Below are 17,575 nucleotides of genomic sequence, written 5' to 3' on the forward strand. Positions count from 1 at the left end.
AGGATCCTAGCCAAGTCATCATCAGGAGTGTATATTGTCTACTGGCTTCTAAGAACCACTCTGCCTGCAGTGAAGATGTAAAACTCATTCCTGGACAGAGCCATCACTAAGCATTCTGGGACCTGGGGCAAATGGAGTTGAATGGGGTGACGGTGGTGGCAAGTAGAGTGTAATTAAAGACAACTCTCCTATTAAGCATAGTTGAGATTGACTTCAAACTGGAAACTGTGGAGGCTGAGGAACTAGGAGGCTCTAGCATTTCCATGGCAGCAAGAACTAGGGTGGATTAGAAAGGCTGGGAGCCAGAAACTAAGTTTGCTGGGGAGGAGGGAGAATGATCTGCAGATCCATAGCAGTAGGGGTCTGCACAAGATGTAGTGGACTTGACAGGATGAAGAGGACTGAGTCACAGGGGGAGGCTCTAAAAGTGGTTGTAGGGAACAAGAAATAGGCCAGTTCCTTCTCCTGGTCCTATGTCTCTTTGAATGTAAGAAAAGGAATACCCAGCCTTGGAGGAGGTATCAAAAGGACACAAACGGAAATGAATGCAGTTAAGTGGACAAAGAAAGAAAGCCCATACAACACACCTAGATTGAGAGAAATTCTAGATTTCTTTTAGAAATTTAGAGGTTTCCCTGACTGGGAACTTGGAAGGCACCTCCCTCCTTCAATAAACTCCAGTGGCTCCCTGCTTATCACTTCCTCTATTTGGTGTTCAGACTCTTTCACAACTCAGTCCACTTCTGCTTTTCTAGTCTTCTTTCATTTCATTCACCCACATACCCTGCAATCCACTGACACTGGCCCCTTGGCTGCCATGCATGAAATATTCTTCCTTCTCATCTCTGCCACCTGGCTTCCTCGAAATCCCACCTAAAATTCCACTTTATGTAGGAAGTCTTTCCTGATCCCCCTTACTTCTAACACATTCCTTCCCTTCTATTAATTATCTCCAATTTATTCTCTGTGTATGTGTATGTGTGTGTATATATATATATATATATATATATGTATATATATATAAATGTACGGAGCACTCAGTAAATGCTAATTAACTGACTGACTGACCTAGTCTAAACCCCTGGTTTTACTGATAAGGAAAATGAGACCCAATGATTAAATAAATGACTTGCCTTTTGGAATTCCATAGTGACTACTTTTGAGTTTCCCATGTTTGTCCAAATGACAAATGGAAAAATATTACCTATTTTTAAGCCCTTTTGAGTCCTATGGAGTCAAAAGAACAGGAAAACAGTGTCACAACAATTCTATTTCTAGGGAAAAAACCCAAACGACAAAAAATAAAACAATATAATAAGGATGTGTGCTTTTCTCCTTTAAATAGCTTGAAGGCTGTGACCCATATCTATACAAAGATGTACAAGATAGCACTTCCTGGTAAATAGGGGAGTCTTAGACTAGTAGAGAACCAAAATGTTAGTCCCATGAAATCCCTGAAAATAGGATTGATACTGTTGCAAAGTGACAAATATAGTCTATGTGGTCTCTATGTTGCATTGGGCCCATGAAAGGAGGAAGCCCCTCTGCTCTGGAAAGTTTTTCATTTCCCATTAGGTAAAGAAGTCTCAGAGGCCCCTTTCTGTAATTTTGACTTGAATGTCATTCTTTCACTCAACATGTAGTGATGGAGTATGAGTACCTACTATATGCAAAATCCTTAAGCATCACACTCCAGGCATGCAAAGATCAGCTGATACAATTCAGATAAATGATAACAGACTGAATCTAATATCATAGGATTTTTCTCCTCCTCTTCCTCATCTGTTTCCACATCTAGCGTAAACTATGCCACGTAGGCTTATGAGACCAGGGCTGTACACCAGTAATCAGACACCAACATTGGAAACACTCCCTAACCTTGGGAAAGAGACCAAAGTCAAGATACTCAGCCTCCCAGCCTCCCCTGGTCTCTTCCCATCAAGCATTTCTCCCATTACATCAAGCCAATTAATACACCACATTACTAACTCTCTTACAGATGGGGCATCAAATACTCTGCCCTCCCACCACATGTGGCCCACAACACTCTGAGGGTAGCCAAACCAGATTAAAATGTAATTAGGAAAAATTAACAAAATGAATAATAATACAAGAGAACATAGGCAGAGGAGCTGGATTTGAATTCTGGCCCTGCAATTTTTAGCTATATGGCCTTGGACAAAACACTTCCAGCCCATAGCCCAGTGCTTAGTACATAGCAGGGGCTTAATAAATGCTTGTTAACTTGACTTGATTTCTCCTATTTGAACTTCAGTTTCTTCATATATAAAATGAGGGGGTTTAGAATAGATTATCTCCAAGGACACATTGGGGATACATTAGAATGAACACTAGATTAAGTAAATAGAGAATTCTGGGCTTTGCCAGTTGCTACCTGCATAATATTGGGCAAATTGCTTACCCTCTCAGGGCCTCCATTTCCTCCTTTATAAGGCAAGAGGTTGGACTACATGACTCCTAAGGTCCTTTCTAGCGCCTCTGATTCCTGTCACTCCTAAATCCTATGACTGCAGTGGGAAGTGCTTTGAATTTGAGTTCATTCATCTACTTTTATACATTAACCAACATGCATTTCTTACTCTCCTCCCCCCAAATCCTTGGATTCCAGAATCACAATCATTGTCTTCCCTTTTTAGCTGCTTCTGCAGCAATGAGAGCCATAGAGGACATTTCCTACCTGCACACCTCCAATACCCCAGAGCCCCATAATTATAAATCCAAATTAGCGGAATTTCAAATATTGCCCATGGTCTTGTGCAAGAGCTCCAGAGTATCACCGAGGTCTCTTTATGCTGTAGTCTTCTTAGGCTCCATGGTGTCCATAAGAATCCAGGCCATTGGCCTCTCTCTGTTTCCTGCTCCATGTTTTTCTCTAGCATACCTATTCTTCTATCAATACATGCATTATACTGGATTAGCTTTGTATTATGCACCATCAATAATAACAAAGTATTACATTAGAACATGATACTGTGGATAGAATCGTGTCTTCAGTGCCAAGAAGATACAATTTTAAGACCCATCTGTGACTTATATTGGCTGTGTGATCCTGGGCAAGTCACTTAACCTCCTTGTGTCCCAGAGAACTCTATAAGCCTGTAAATTACAAAGTAATTACCAATCTATATTAATATAGTTTCCTTACCAGAAATTCCCCTTTACTAGGGATTCTTATCTAGCGGCACTTAGGGATCTGTGGATAAATTTCAAAAAGTCCATGAATTTGAATAGGAAAAAAAAATTACATCTTAATTTTAGTAAAAATGGATTTCCTTTATAATCCTGTGCATTTTATTTTATGCATTGAAAAAAATATTCTGGGAAGAGGCCCACATAGGCTTCACCAGAATGCAAAAGGGGTCCATGACACAAAGAAAGTTAAGAATCCCTGCCCTATACCAATACAATGTGATATGCCTGAACCAAAAAACAATTCCACTTCTATTTATATGGTACTTTATGATTTTCAAAGAATTATCACATATATTATTTAATTTATTCTAATCTCTGAGGTTGATATCGAGAGTATGATTATCTCTATTCTACAGATGAGCAAACCCAGGTTCAGAGAAGGGGTCTTTCTCTATTAAGTATTAGAACTGAGATTCAAGCTCAAATCTAATTGTAAGTCTACTGCTCTCTCTATTAAAGCAGTGGTTTTCAAAGTGTGGCCTGGGGACCCTTGAGGATTCCTGAGACCCTCTCAGAGTGTGTGTGAAGTCAAAACAATTTTTCATAATAATACTAAGATGTTTTAATTTCTATTACAGTTAACATGAATTGATAGAACCCGAGTAAACAAAAGTTCTGGGGTGGGGTGGGGGCTCAAAATTTTTAAATGTAGAAGGTTCCTGACACCCAAACTCTTGAGAACTGCTACCCTTTCAATTGTTCTTTAAGAAAAGAGCTTTGCAAATGTTATTCCTCTTTGGACGTGTGTATCGTCTGGGGTAGGGAGGATTGGGGGTGGTCCATATCTCACAAAGGACATTCTCTCTAAATAATCTACCTAGTTACCCAGGAATGGAAGAGGTTAGCCAAAATAGTCTTCTGACTTCCTTCATATGTTGAAAAAACCCAATAAAGCTTGCAGGAAGCTTGAGACCAGTTTGAGTTCGATGATTGGGAATGTGTGTCAGGGGTGGGGGGGGGGACGGGGGAGTCAGTGAGGAAGGGGAGAGCTGTGTTCCTCCTCCCATATTCTGCAGTTCACATGTTTCCAAAACCCTCGGAATGAGAAAATGTCCACAAAATGAAGCCCCTGGGAAATTCAGTGAACCAGTAACAAAAAAAGGTCACTAGAACTGCCTCCAGCTTAGCAGGGAGGTTTCTCTGTGCCCTTGACTTGACAATCCAGCTTCACCCAAGACCCTACACAGAAATCCTCAGGCATCTGGAATTCGTTGTCTGAGACTCACCTTCTGACCTCCCAAAGCTTGCTTTGCAGACCCAGGCTTGCTTTCATTTTTCACATGCCTGGACCCTGTTTTGAGACAATGAGCACTGATTTTCACCCAATTTCCTTTTTCCTAACAAGCTATTCCCAGGGGTTTTCCTACTTGGGCACTCTCAGTGCAAGGCCACCAGGGGTTTTTCTTCTTATTTTGCATTGTTTTTTTCCTTTTTAATCTTGACATCAGCAATCTCCGTACTTCCTGACACCCTCTAAATCCTAGCCTCCCAGAACTACAATCAATTACTCTTTTCCTGTGGTGATGAGAACATAGCCACAGAGCGAAATTTCCCACCTGCACACCTCCAAGCACCCAGATCCCCATACTGCCAAATACAATTTAGCAGAATTTCAATTTACTCCATGATCTTCTAGTACAGTTTAAGAGTATCCCTATCTAGGCTGAGGAGCTGGTCTAGAGGACTTCTTGAGGTCTCTCCCTACTGTAGGTTTCTTTGATTCCATGATGTTAACATGAATCCAAACTATGGACCTCTTTCCATCCCCCATTCCAAGTTGCCTTTTCATATCTGTGAGCTCTGGACAACTCTGTAAGACCAGAAATCACAGAAAAGGCATTGGTTTGTAGGAGGCATTTCCTCATCCAGGGAGCTCCCTATAGCAACGAATTTACAAGGTCAGTCCCTGTCTCTTTAATTTCCATGCTGTCAATTCCAAACTCTTATCCTCTTTTTCTAGCTTCTTATAAGATGGGGTGGAGGGTGGAGAGAGAGAGAGAGAGTACTAGGCTGGTAACTTCTAGTTAAGGCAACTCATAATCCAGCCATAGTCAGATTGTTTTAGGAAGTAGCCCCAGCAACCACAAAAATCTTTTAAGATAGCAAGGCAGAATTGTGATTCCTCTTTCTTTCTTTCTTTCTTTCTTTCTTTCTTTCTTTCTGTCTTTCTGTCTTTCTGTCTTTCTGTCTTTCTTTCTTTCTTTCTTTCTGTCTTTCTTTTTTTCTTTCTTTCTTTCTTTCTTTCTGTCTTTCTTTCTTTCTTTCTTTCTTGGCAGCAAATGGTAAAGGAAACACAAGCTGTCAAGAGACAATCTGTTATGCATTTCCAAATAGATTTCATAAAATTTTGGAGCTTTCAGTATCCTTAAAGATCATTTAATCACAGAATCTTAGTATTTCAATGGGCCATAGATGGTATCTAGTTCAACCTATACAAGGACTAGAATCCCTCCTACCACATCCTGGACAAATGGTTACACAGCCTCTCTTTGAAGACCTTTAATGATGGGGAACTCATTGCTCCTGGAGGCAATCCATTCTATCTTTCAGCACTCTAACAGTAAAGATGTTTTCCTTAGATGGAATTTTGTTTTTACTCACTGTTCCTAATTCTTTCCTCTGAGGCCAAGCGGCCGATATTTAATTTCTCTTCCACTAAATACTCAAAGAAAACTATTGTATAACTCCTGTAGTCTTTTCTTCTCCAATCTACATATCTCCAGTTCCTGCCCTTATATAGTCTCCATTCCTTTCAGTGTAAAGATGAGGACAAAGGAATTAAGTAACTATCAAAGGTCATGAAACTATTAGCGGTAGATATTCAGAACTAAAACTTGGATCTCCTGAGTCCTAGCTCAATATTTTTTCCATTATACTGTGCTGCCTCTATATTGTGAGGTTTAAAAAGCTTGAGAGACGTATTTCTGGGTAGTCATTTTATTAATAATGTTAGTATTTTAATAAAAGAAGTCAGTGATCCTATCGAATGCCAAAGGCCCTCATGGCATCTGGGTCAAGGCTTATATGGCCTGGGAAAAGTGGGTGTTACAAGAGGATGGTAATCAACTCTGATTAGTTAACAAGTAACAAGAGAGAATGAGTATTACAATGAGGGTATGGACCCATTACTTCTAAACTACCCCTAGCCTTCAGCAATCTCATCAAAGAATTTATCGCCCCAGCCAATCTGAGTAGAAAGATAATGGGATTAAATTCCTTGTAAAGTTGGGTGGGGTCTGACCAAGATTTGGGAGAGTTAATTCAATCTCATTACTTGTATTGTCCTTCAAGAAAATGAACTTTGAAATGAGGACTATAGAAAAAGGGGAAATGCTGGATCTCCCTACAGAATTAATCATTAATAATAAATTCTCTCAATATTTAGTTCAAGGAATAATTTTGCTTGGTACCAATTGAGTAATAATTAGAACATCACAATTTGGTCAATCATTCAATCAGTGTTTATTGGGCAGCTCATATTCATAGCACTGTGCTAAATGAGATGAGTGAGAGGTGCATATGGAGAAGCATAAGATATAACCCTTTGCTTTAAAGAAACAGGGAAACAAATGAGAAGTACAGACAGTACCATGAGATTTTCCAAAGAGGGATAGAACACTAGCCTAAAGTGGTAAGAGAGGAAGACATTCTTGAGCTGGGAAAAGTTGGGAGGAATAGGGAGGAAAAATTCCATGTAGAGGATAAACACAAGCCAAGTCCAGGAATCAAAGATTCACAGAATTTTAGAGTCAGGAGGATATCAGCAACTCTGTAGTCCAATCTGTACCCCAAAGGAATCCATATTACAGCCTACCAGATAATTGGTCATCCAGCCTCTGCTTGCAGATTGCCAGGGAAAAGAAACCTATTAACTCCCAAAGCATTCTGTTCCAATTTGTTAAGATTTTTTTTGTTTTGTGTTGTGTGTGTGTGTGTGTGTGTGTGAAGCAGAAATCTACCTTTTTGAAACTTTCTCACATTCTTCTTGGTTCTTTCCTCTTAGACCAAGACCTTTAATCCCTCTTCCATCCCATCCCATACCCTTCCATACCCTTCCATACCCTACCATAGCTTCCATACTGTTCCATAGCCCTTCAAATACTTGAAGACAGCTATTAAGGTCCCCCTGAGTTTTCTCTTCTCCAGGCTAAACTTTCCTTATTCCTTCAATTAGCCTACAAAAGGGGAGAGAGGAAGGAGACAGAAGTACAATAATAACAACAGCAATAACAAAACAATGCATATTTCTACAGCACTTTGAGGTTTATAACATCACACTCTTGTTCTTGGTCATGGCAATAAACCAGAGATATTTCCATAGCTTTTATGATTCCCGACTATCTCTTAGCATCTTACCCTGTTATGTGATTTGAGAGCTTTTGTTTTTTTGGAACCTCGCCACTTGTCTTTCGTCTTTTTTATCTCTCTTGCTCTGGACTCTCTCCCCGAGGGCGTCACCTTTACCACTCACTCACATTCTTGGCCAGTCTCTTGATGGCACACCCATGTTCCAAGACATCCCAGACATTCCAGGGAGAAACTGGAAGATCACAGGGTACCAGATATCTGGCATAGACCCGAACGGTCTGGAGACCAGATTCAAGGCCATAACTCTGCTGTGTCCTTCTGAAATTCATCTTCTTCTCTCATTTTCTAACTTTCCTCCTAATTACATGTTGTTCCCTATATAATGATCACATGCCCTCATAAATTCAAAATCTCTCCCAAAGAGAGTTGAAGATATTAGAAGAATGGTTTCAGAGATGGGCAGGTATTATAATTGCAAAGTATGATTCCCCAAGACCCCCTCAGTGGTACTTCACACCTGTCTTGCCCTTGAAACAGATGAGTCACACCATAGAATTTCCCATCCTCCATCTATGTGGCCAAGTTTATCAATCTGAAAAATGCTACTACCTAAGAACCTTACTTCTGCAAACCCGTAAACTTTAAAAAACAAAAATGAAAACAAAAAACAAATAAAAACAACCTTCTTCTCTCTTCTACTTGTATCTTCATCCTTCTACCCTGAGCTCCAGGCTTTTGGTTTTTGGCCCATGAACTTGCTAGAAGCACCAGCACTGTCTCTTCGATAAGCAGAGTAGTGGGAGGGAAAAAAAATTTAGAGATGGACCCTACCATCAATATAACTCAGGTTGGGGAATAAGTGTATAGATCCTTGTCCTAGAGTCAAGCTCAGATCAGTAAATTGCTATCTCCCAAAAAAGTGTGGCCCATGGTTGAGAAAGTCAAGCCATGGTGGTTTTCTGCTAATATGGTCAACTTTAGTTCTGACCGTATGACAGGAAAATCAGTCATTAAAAAGTCAGTCAGTTGAATGAGAAGGTCAAATAGGTGTGGTGCATTAGAAAGAGCATCAGAAATCAAGAGAATTGAATTTCCATCTTTGCCTTTAAACTTGGAATAAAATCACTTAACCACTCCTGGTTTCCATTTTCTCATTTGTAACAGAGAGTGCTGGGAGAGCTGATCTCTACAACCTTTTAGAGACCTAAAGCATTGTGTAGCTGGCCTTCATCCTTGCCTTTTAACCAGTTATTCTGGGTTGTTTAGCTATGATATACTTTGGTTTTACTTATAGTAAGAGTTTCTGTTTTTTTTCAGTGGTCCCTGAATCTCTTGGCTTTCAGTAAACTTTCTCAGAACTCCTTTCATGAAAGGAAACAATTTATACAGTCTATCATGTGTATACATGTAAGAAATAAAATATAGAGATTAATTCATTTTTCACAAAGAAAATTTGATTTTGTCTGTAATATTTTTTCATCATCATAGTTATTCTCTGTTCAAGCCACACTTTTTTTTTCCTGCAAATACTACTACTTTTGGAATATTTCAGGATAACATACAGTATTTTTTAAAAAAATCATATATTGTCCATGGCTTTTTGACAATCTTTTCTTTCCTCCTCTGTTCCCCTTTATTCATATTCAATGTTGAGAACCCCTGACTTGGTGTGTGCTCTATTGCTTTGGAAAAATCAAAAAGTGATTTTAATAACCCCAAGCTGTGACCTAAGCCAGAGATCCATCTTTTAAAAATGCCAGTCATTTACCAGTGTTGTTGTACAGTATAAATAATGAAACATGATAATCTCAGAAGAGTTGAACTTGAGTATCACTCGTAAGGCAATGGAGAGGACACAGTTTGGGTATGAACAGGCTACACCATGTTACAAAGGAGGAGAACTGGAGGAAAGGGAAGGGTGTCATCAAAGAAATGAATGAGCAAAAAACAAACAAACAAAAAAGATGGGCTGATCATATGGTAAGAGTAAAAGGTAACCAGGACACTGTCTCTGTGCTTAATTAGTATTTTCCCAATGTTAAGAGAAATTGAGGAACTGTTCTGGCCACAGCTGGACTTTGAAAGCCACACATCTGGAGAGGCCTGTTCTTGACAGGGGCCTCTTTTTCCCTTGGTTCCTCCCTTCTAGTGGTTGGGGCACAGTGGATAGAGTTCTAGGCCTGAAGTCAGGAAGACTCATCTTCCTGAGTTCAAATCTAACCTCAGACACTTACTAGCTATGTGACCCTGGGCAAGTCACTTCACTCTGTTTGCCTCAGTTTCCTCATTTGTAAAATGAGCTGGAGAAGGAAATACCAAGATTATCTTTGCCAAGAAAATCCCAAATGGAGTCACAAAGAGTCAGAAATGACTGAACAACAACAACAACCCTCCATTCTTGGCACCCCCTTCCACCTATTTTCCTGTTTACCCACCTGGGACATAATTGGAGGGAGGGTGTCCAGGGAGGTGGGTTGGCCTTGCCTTCTCTTCTCTCCTCTTTCCTTCCCTTCTTCTTCTGATCTAAATAAAGATTCCCAGTCTTGGGGAAAAAAAAAAGAAAAAAATGAAAAAAAGAAAAAAAAGAGAAATTGTGGAAGCCCTGTTCCATCTTGTAGAGTGAACAGCCTACGATAAACATGGGAAGACATACATAAGAGTTGCACAGGATAAGAAGATATGGTTGAATTATAATCTACTTTACTGGTGAAATCAAAAATCTGTTGGATGCTCTTCACACCAGTGGAATTTAAGCTGCTTGAGAGCAGGGCTTATTTCATTTCTTCTTCTTCTTTTTTATATCCTTATTTTAAATTCCTCTTGCCTAAAATAGTGTCTTCCACATAGCAGGGATTTAATAAATATTTGTTGAATTTTTGAATTGAAAATCATAGTTAAAGACCAAACATCAGTTTATGTCTGTAGGAGGAAAGAGAAGGTAGCAAATTCATTAATTCACACTATTGTTGTGAAGGCTGGTCATTTTTTCTAAGCAAGGTGCTATGCCTTGATTAAAGCTAAAGGGACAAGTTGTTTGGATTTTACAGGTTTGTTTACATTTTTCATGTTTTACCTTTTTTAACACTATCTCCAGTAATCACCTTAAAGGGTCTTTCTTAAAATAACAAATGACTATCCTTTAAAAAACAAACTAGCTTCATGAATTTGCTAATTGTTCCTTCCTGTGCTTATCTTTTGAACACACCATATTCTCAACCTAAACTACCTAACCCCTGGCCTGTCTTCCTCAAGAGAGGGAGAGAAAATCTCTTGATAGGATGACCTCTTCACCTGGGTCAACAGGAACTGCAAATAGTTCTAAGGAGGGAGCCTTATTGCTGTCAAATTGACCAAGGATGTCACACGTGAAGCTTGCTGTCACTGCAGCCAGTTCAAAACCAGCCCCTTAGCTTGCTGAGTCAAGCTGTACTGACTCCTGGTGATAGAATTTTAATGTGAGGGATGACAGAGCCCTTTGAGTTAATGTGTGCATGGAGGTGACAGTTTTGAATGTCAGCCAAAGTTACGAGGCCCATCTGAAATTAATTTTGGGGGGGTGGCAGGGAGCAAGGGGAAATGGAGGGAAATAGGATGAGTGAAGACTGAGCAGGATAGAGACAAACATTCCTCTAAACACAGAAAAAGTTCTATTATGGCTAGGTCAGGGGTACTGGGCAAAACTAGATAAGTCAATAAAAATGGAACTTGGGAATCAGAAGAAATGGAATTCTATTGGTTCAGATCTATCAACACCTCATTGTGTGAAGTGGATTAGGTCATTTTCAATTATCTGTGTTTCATTTCCAGTCTGCAAATTAGGGATGGAAGAAGTGGGTACATATGCCCCACTGACATCTCTTATAGCTATTAATTGTGAAATGAGGAGATTGGACTAAACATCTTAGAAAACATATCTTTTCTTGTGGAGGGTGGGGATGGGGATTGCAATGACCCCAGTGACCTCCCTATCTCAAAGAAGAAGTCCTGGGAAGCTGAAAAAAAATAAACAATCCTGTCACTTTTAGCCTAAAGGCCCAAAGCCACATTCCCCTCAGCAGGGAATTCAATTAGCTGCCAACTCCCAAAGAGTCTTCCTCTCCCCCATAGGCATGAATAAACATCAGTCCTCAGGTCCAGCTTCCTCCCCTTCTTTTCCCAAAGTCAGGTCCTAATAGACCTAGATAAGAATCCTCTAAAAGCAGACCAGACTTTGCTGATTTGGGGATGGTGCCTCATTCCCTCCTGGGCCCCATATTATATTCCAAGCCCTCTGGTCCTTTACTGTAGAAGTTGCTAAATCTTATGTTATGCCCAGTTCTACTTGGAATCTCTGCAGACTTGACCTTCATATCATAAATATATGCCCTCAATGAGGCTGGCTTTCTTTGCTTCGTTGTTGTGTGCTCTGTTTCCTTTCATTGAACCAATGGAATTCTGAATCTTCATAAGTCTGAATTAAGACTAATTATATACTTCATCATGGCAGCATGGAATACTGAATAGAATCCTAGACTTGCAATTAGGATGATCTGGGTTTGAATCCTGACTCTCATATTGATTAGGTCTGTGATTGTATAATAGCTCATAGTTGCTAACTTCCCAAGTCTCAGTTTCTTCATTTGTAAAATAGGGATAATAATACATGTAGTACCAGTTTTACAAGATGGTTGTGAGGATCAAATGAAATAATGTGTACAGGATGTCTCAAAAGTCTCATTGCAGGGGGGTGGAGCCAAGATAACAGAGTGAAAGCAGTGACCTACTTAAACTGTCCCCTAAATCCCTCCAAATACCTGTAAAAATGGCTCTAAGCAAATTCTAGAGCAGCAGAACCCACAAAAAGACAGAGTGAAGCAAATTTCCAGCCCAAGACAACATGAATGGTTGATTGGAAAAGTCTATTGCACTGGTCTGGGAGAGGAACACAGTTCAGTGTGGGCACACAGGCAAAAACCAGGCTACAGGCCATGGAAGAGCTCAAAAAGGATTTTGAGAAGCAAGTAAGAGAAGTAGAGGAAAAACTGGGAAGAGAAATGAGAGTGATGCAAGAAAATCATGAAAATCAAGTCAACAGCTTGCTAAAGGAGACCCCCAGAAATACTAAAGAAAATAACACCTTAAAAAATAGCCTAACCCAAATGGCAAAAGAGGTCCAAAAAGCCAATGAGGAGAAGAATGCCTTAAAAAAGCAGAATTGGCCAGATGGAAAAGGAAATCCAAAAACTCACTGAAGAAAATACTTCCTTAAAAATTAGAATGGAGCAAATGGAAGCTAGTGATTTTATGAGAAATCAAGACATTGTAAAACAAAACCAAAAGAATGAAAAAAAAATAGAAGAAAATGTGAAATATCTCATTGGAAAAACAACTGATGTCAAAAATAGATCCAGGAGAGATAATTTTAAAATTATTGGAGTATCTGAAAGCCACAATTAAAAAAAAAAGAGCCTAGCCATCATCTTTCAAGAAATTATCAAGGAAGACTGCCTTGATATGCTAGAACCAGAGGGTGAAATAGAAATTGAAAGAATCCACTGATCACCTTCTGAACAAGATCCCCAAAGGAAAACTTCTAGGAATATTGTAGCCAAATTCCAGAGTTCCCAGGTCAAGGAGAAAATATTGTAAGCAGCCAGAAAGAAACAATTCAAGTATCGTAGAAACACAATCAGGATAACATAAGATTTAGCAACTTCTACAGTAAGGGTCCAGAGAGCTTGGAATATAATGTTCTCAAGGTCAAAGAAGATAGGATTACAGCCAAGGATCACCTACCCAGCAAAACTAAATATAATCCTTCAGGGGGAAAAATAGAAATTCAATGAAATAGAGGACTTTCAAGCATTCTTGATGAAAAGATCAGAGGTAAATAGAAAATTTGACTTTTGAATACAAGACTCAAGAAAAGCATGAAGAGGTAAACAGGAAAGAAGAATCATAAAGGACTTATTAAGATATATTAACATATATGTATATGTAACTCAATGAGACTTTTGTCAGTATTAGAGTAGTTGGAGGGAAAAATATGTGGATAGATAGATAGATAGATAGATAGATAGATAGATAGATAGAGGGCACAGGGTGAGTTGAAGATGAAAGGGTGATATCTGGAGAATAAAATTAAGAGGTGAGAGAGGATTATACTGGGAGAAGGAGAAAGGAAGAGGTAGAATGGGGTAAATTATCTCACATAAAACAGACAAGAAAAGGCTTTTATAGTGGAGGGGAAGTGGGGGAATGAGTGAATCTTATTCTCATAAGATTTGGCTTAAGGATGGAATACCATACACACTCAACTGGGTATGGAAATCTATCATTCTCTACAGGAAAATAGGGGAGAAGGGAATAAGAGAACAGAGGGATGATAAAGGGGAGGGCAGATTGGGGGAGGGGGTAATCAGAAGCAAACACTTCTGAGGAGGGACAGGGTCAAAAGAGAGAATAGAATAAAGGGGGGGGTTAGGATAAAGGAAAATACAGTTAGTTTTCCACAACATGACTACTATGAAAGTATTTTTCATAACAACAGTTATATAACTTGTGTTGCTTGTCTTCTCAATGAGGGTGGGTGGGGAGGAAGAAAGGGAGAAAGTTTGGAACCCAAAGTTTTAAAAACAAATGTTAAAAATTGTTTTCACATGCAACTGGTAAATAAGATATACAGGCAATGATGTATAGAAATCTATCCTGCCCTACAGGAAAATAGAAGAGGAAGGGGATAAGAGAAGGGGGGGAGATAGAAGGGAGGGCAGATTAGGAGAAGGGGTATTCAGAATGCACGCCCTCTTAGTGTGGGAGGAGGGATGACATGGGGAGAAAATTTGAAATTCAAAATCTTGTGGAAACGAATGTTGAAAACTAAAAATAAATAGATAAAAATTTTTTAAAATGACAAAAAAAGTCTCATTACAGTTTTAAGCTATTGAAACTTAAAATTAATATTTTCATTATATGGAAATATATAATATTTCTGTTCAATAACCTTTAAAGTCTTCCTCATGGGTATAAAGTTAGAATTAAATTCTGTAGTCTAATCTCTAAGGCCTTCCACAATATGGTACTATATATAAGCAAAAGGTATACATGCAATGCATAATAGTCATTTAATTAACATTTGTTTTATCTTCAAGGATATATACACATGTACCAGGAAGGGGGTTAGTACAGCAGCCTGACTCCCAGTCTGGAATGCTGTTCTCCCTCCTCCTCTAAATCTCATCCATTCAAGACTTACCCACCTCTAGGAAGGCTTCTCTGGCTTCTCAATCCACTCTCTTTTGAGTTTATAGCACGGATAATTTGAACCAAGAAGTCAATAAGCACTTATTAAGCACTTACTATGTACTGGCAATGTGCTAAGCATTGGGGTGCAAAGAAAGGCAAAAATAAATCCTTCCCTCAAGGAACTTATACACTACTTACTCATATTATACTCATGTAATATTTTGCTTTAATTTGAAATGTTTAAGTTTTCTCTTCTCAACTAAAATATAAATTTAAAATAATAACAGCAACTAACATTTATAGAGTGCTTTAAGATTTGCAAAATTCTTTGCAAAATTTATCTCATTTGATACCATTTCATATATATATATATATTCTCCATAGTGTCTGTTTTGTGTCTTCAGCATAATGTGGGCTAAATATCTATAGGCTTATTGAGGAAAGGAACTATGCCCTGACACCAATGAGAAATCTTCCTATTGACAAATGTGTGTATGTACATGTATACATATGTATACATATACACATATATTTATATATATAAGATTACATATATGTATATACATACATGAAATATAGTTACTATATATACATATACACATATATATATGCATAAGGAGCAGCTAGGTGGTGCAGTGGATAGAGTGCTGGTCCTGAAGACCGGAAGACAAGTTCAAATCTGGCCTCAGACACTTACTATCTGTGTGACCCTGGGCAAGTCACTTCACCCTGTTTGCTTCAGTTTCCTCATCTGTAAAAAGAAATGGAGAAGGAAATGGCAAACCACTTCAGTATCTCTGTGAAGAAAACCTCAAATGGGGTCACAAAGATTACATGTTTGTATATGTAAGTCAGACATGACCAAAAAGACTAAAACAATGTGTGTGCATATGTGTGTCTCTATGTCCATCTGTCTGTCTATTTTTCTATCTATTCCCAGCCTATTTTGGCGAGGTCTTCCCAGTGTATCTAGATTATTTGTCTTTCATCTGGTTTCGGACAAACTCTGATTGTTGATTATTGCCCAAATGCTTTCACAAAGGACTAAGCATTGAATCAAGTTGCTATCACACTGTGGCCAGGTCTTGATAAATCCAGAGGATTGCCAATTAGCATCAGAATTACCTGTTAAAATGGGAAAGGAGATAAGCAGAGATTTGGGACCATGTTAATTCATTAATACTTCCTGCAATGAAAAATGTTGCAGGAAAGAAATAACTGTGGTAATACATATAATCCATCAAGCCCCAGAAAAAAGGAAAGTTATTTGTTATCTTTATAAAGCCCCTCCTTTCTTCTAGTCAGTTAATCAACCGTATTTGTCAAGTGCCCAAGGTACACAATGTTCTGCTTTGAAGTTCAGAAGTGAATAACAATAACATCTACAGCAACAATAACAATAACTAGCATTTATGTGCTATTTATAGTACTGATTATAGAGTTTTAAGGTTTAAAAAATACTTTACAAATATCTCATTTTATCCTCAAAACAACCATGGAAGGCAGATGCTAGTATTATAGCCATTTTACAGTTGAGGAAACTGAGGTATAAAGAGGTTAAGTGATTTGTCCAGGGTCACATAGCTAGTAAGTGTTGGAGGCTAGACATAACTTCAGGTCTTCCTGACTCCAAGTCCACTGAGTCACCACAATTCTTTGAATTCAAAGGGCTGAAATCTAGAAGGGAGGAAAAAAAAACCAATTAAAGAAATAGATGTATTTCTCTCCAGTGAATTGAATTGAATGAATAGAATTTCTTTCTCCTACTGTCAAAAAGTCAGCCATGGCATGCCTATTAGGACAGAGAGCTGGCCCAAGAGACCAGAGGTAAGGCTCGACTGTGACAAAGCAAGTCCATTGACTTCTCAATACTTCTCTAAGTTACAGAGAACTTAAGGACCCAAGTTGATAAGAGAGACTTTTCTCATCTGGGAGTTCTCTGTATCGATAAAATCACAGATCCATTCCCGAGTCCTACATCTTTTTGTTTTCTTGTTTCTAGAAGTAACTAGGTGGTACAATGGATAGAGCTCTAGTCCTGGAGTCAGGAGTTCAAATCTCACCTCTGACGCAGATGGGCTCTGTGACCTTGGACAAGTCACTTAGTTTGCCTCACTTTCCTCACCTGTAACATGAGAATAATAGCAGCATTTACCTCCCAGAGTTGTTATCACGATTGAATGAAATAATATTTGTAAAGTGCTTTACAAACCTTAAAGCTTTAAAAACAAACTAGTTATTTTTACTTTGGAGGTAGTTAGGGGGTACAGTGGAAAGACCCCTGGGCCTGGAGTCAAATCCAGTCTCAGAAACTTACTAGCTGTGTAAGCTTTGGCAGTTACTTAATCTCTGTCTCAATTACTCAATTATAAAATGGAAATAATAATAATAGCACCTATTTCCCAATGTTGTTGAGAGGATTAAATGAGATAATAATTGTAATGCTTTTAGTATATAGTGCCTGGCACATAGTAGGCACTTAATAAATATTTGTTTCCCTCTTTTCTTGTCCTACAGCACCTGACTCAGTGCTGAGCATAAAGTGTAGTTTTTATATTGGGTGTTATGTTTATTTTGAGAGAACTGAGTGAGGGAATGAATAAATGAAATTGTATGCAAGTCTACTGTAGTCAGTATATTGGCTCATGCTTTTATAGGTTTCTGACAGCAATCCATGTGCTTGGCATGTCCAGCCTCCACAATACTACAAAGACAGGTGATGTTCATAGTCTCACCACCTGGTCTTATTTAGCTCTTAGGTTCTGGGTTCTGGGGAGCCCCTCTTTCACACAGATATTGATGCATGAACCCCCAAGGGCAGAGAAGTCCC

This window comes from Vombatus ursinus, unplaced genomic scaffold (assembly GCF_900497805.2).
Source record: "Vombatus ursinus unplaced genomic scaffold, bare-nosed wombat genome assembly UNPS02014789.1, whole genome shotgun sequence".
In the NCBI taxonomy this organism is placed as follows: domain Eukaryota; kingdom Metazoa; phylum Chordata; class Mammalia; order Diprotodontia; family Vombatidae; genus Vombatus; species Vombatus ursinus.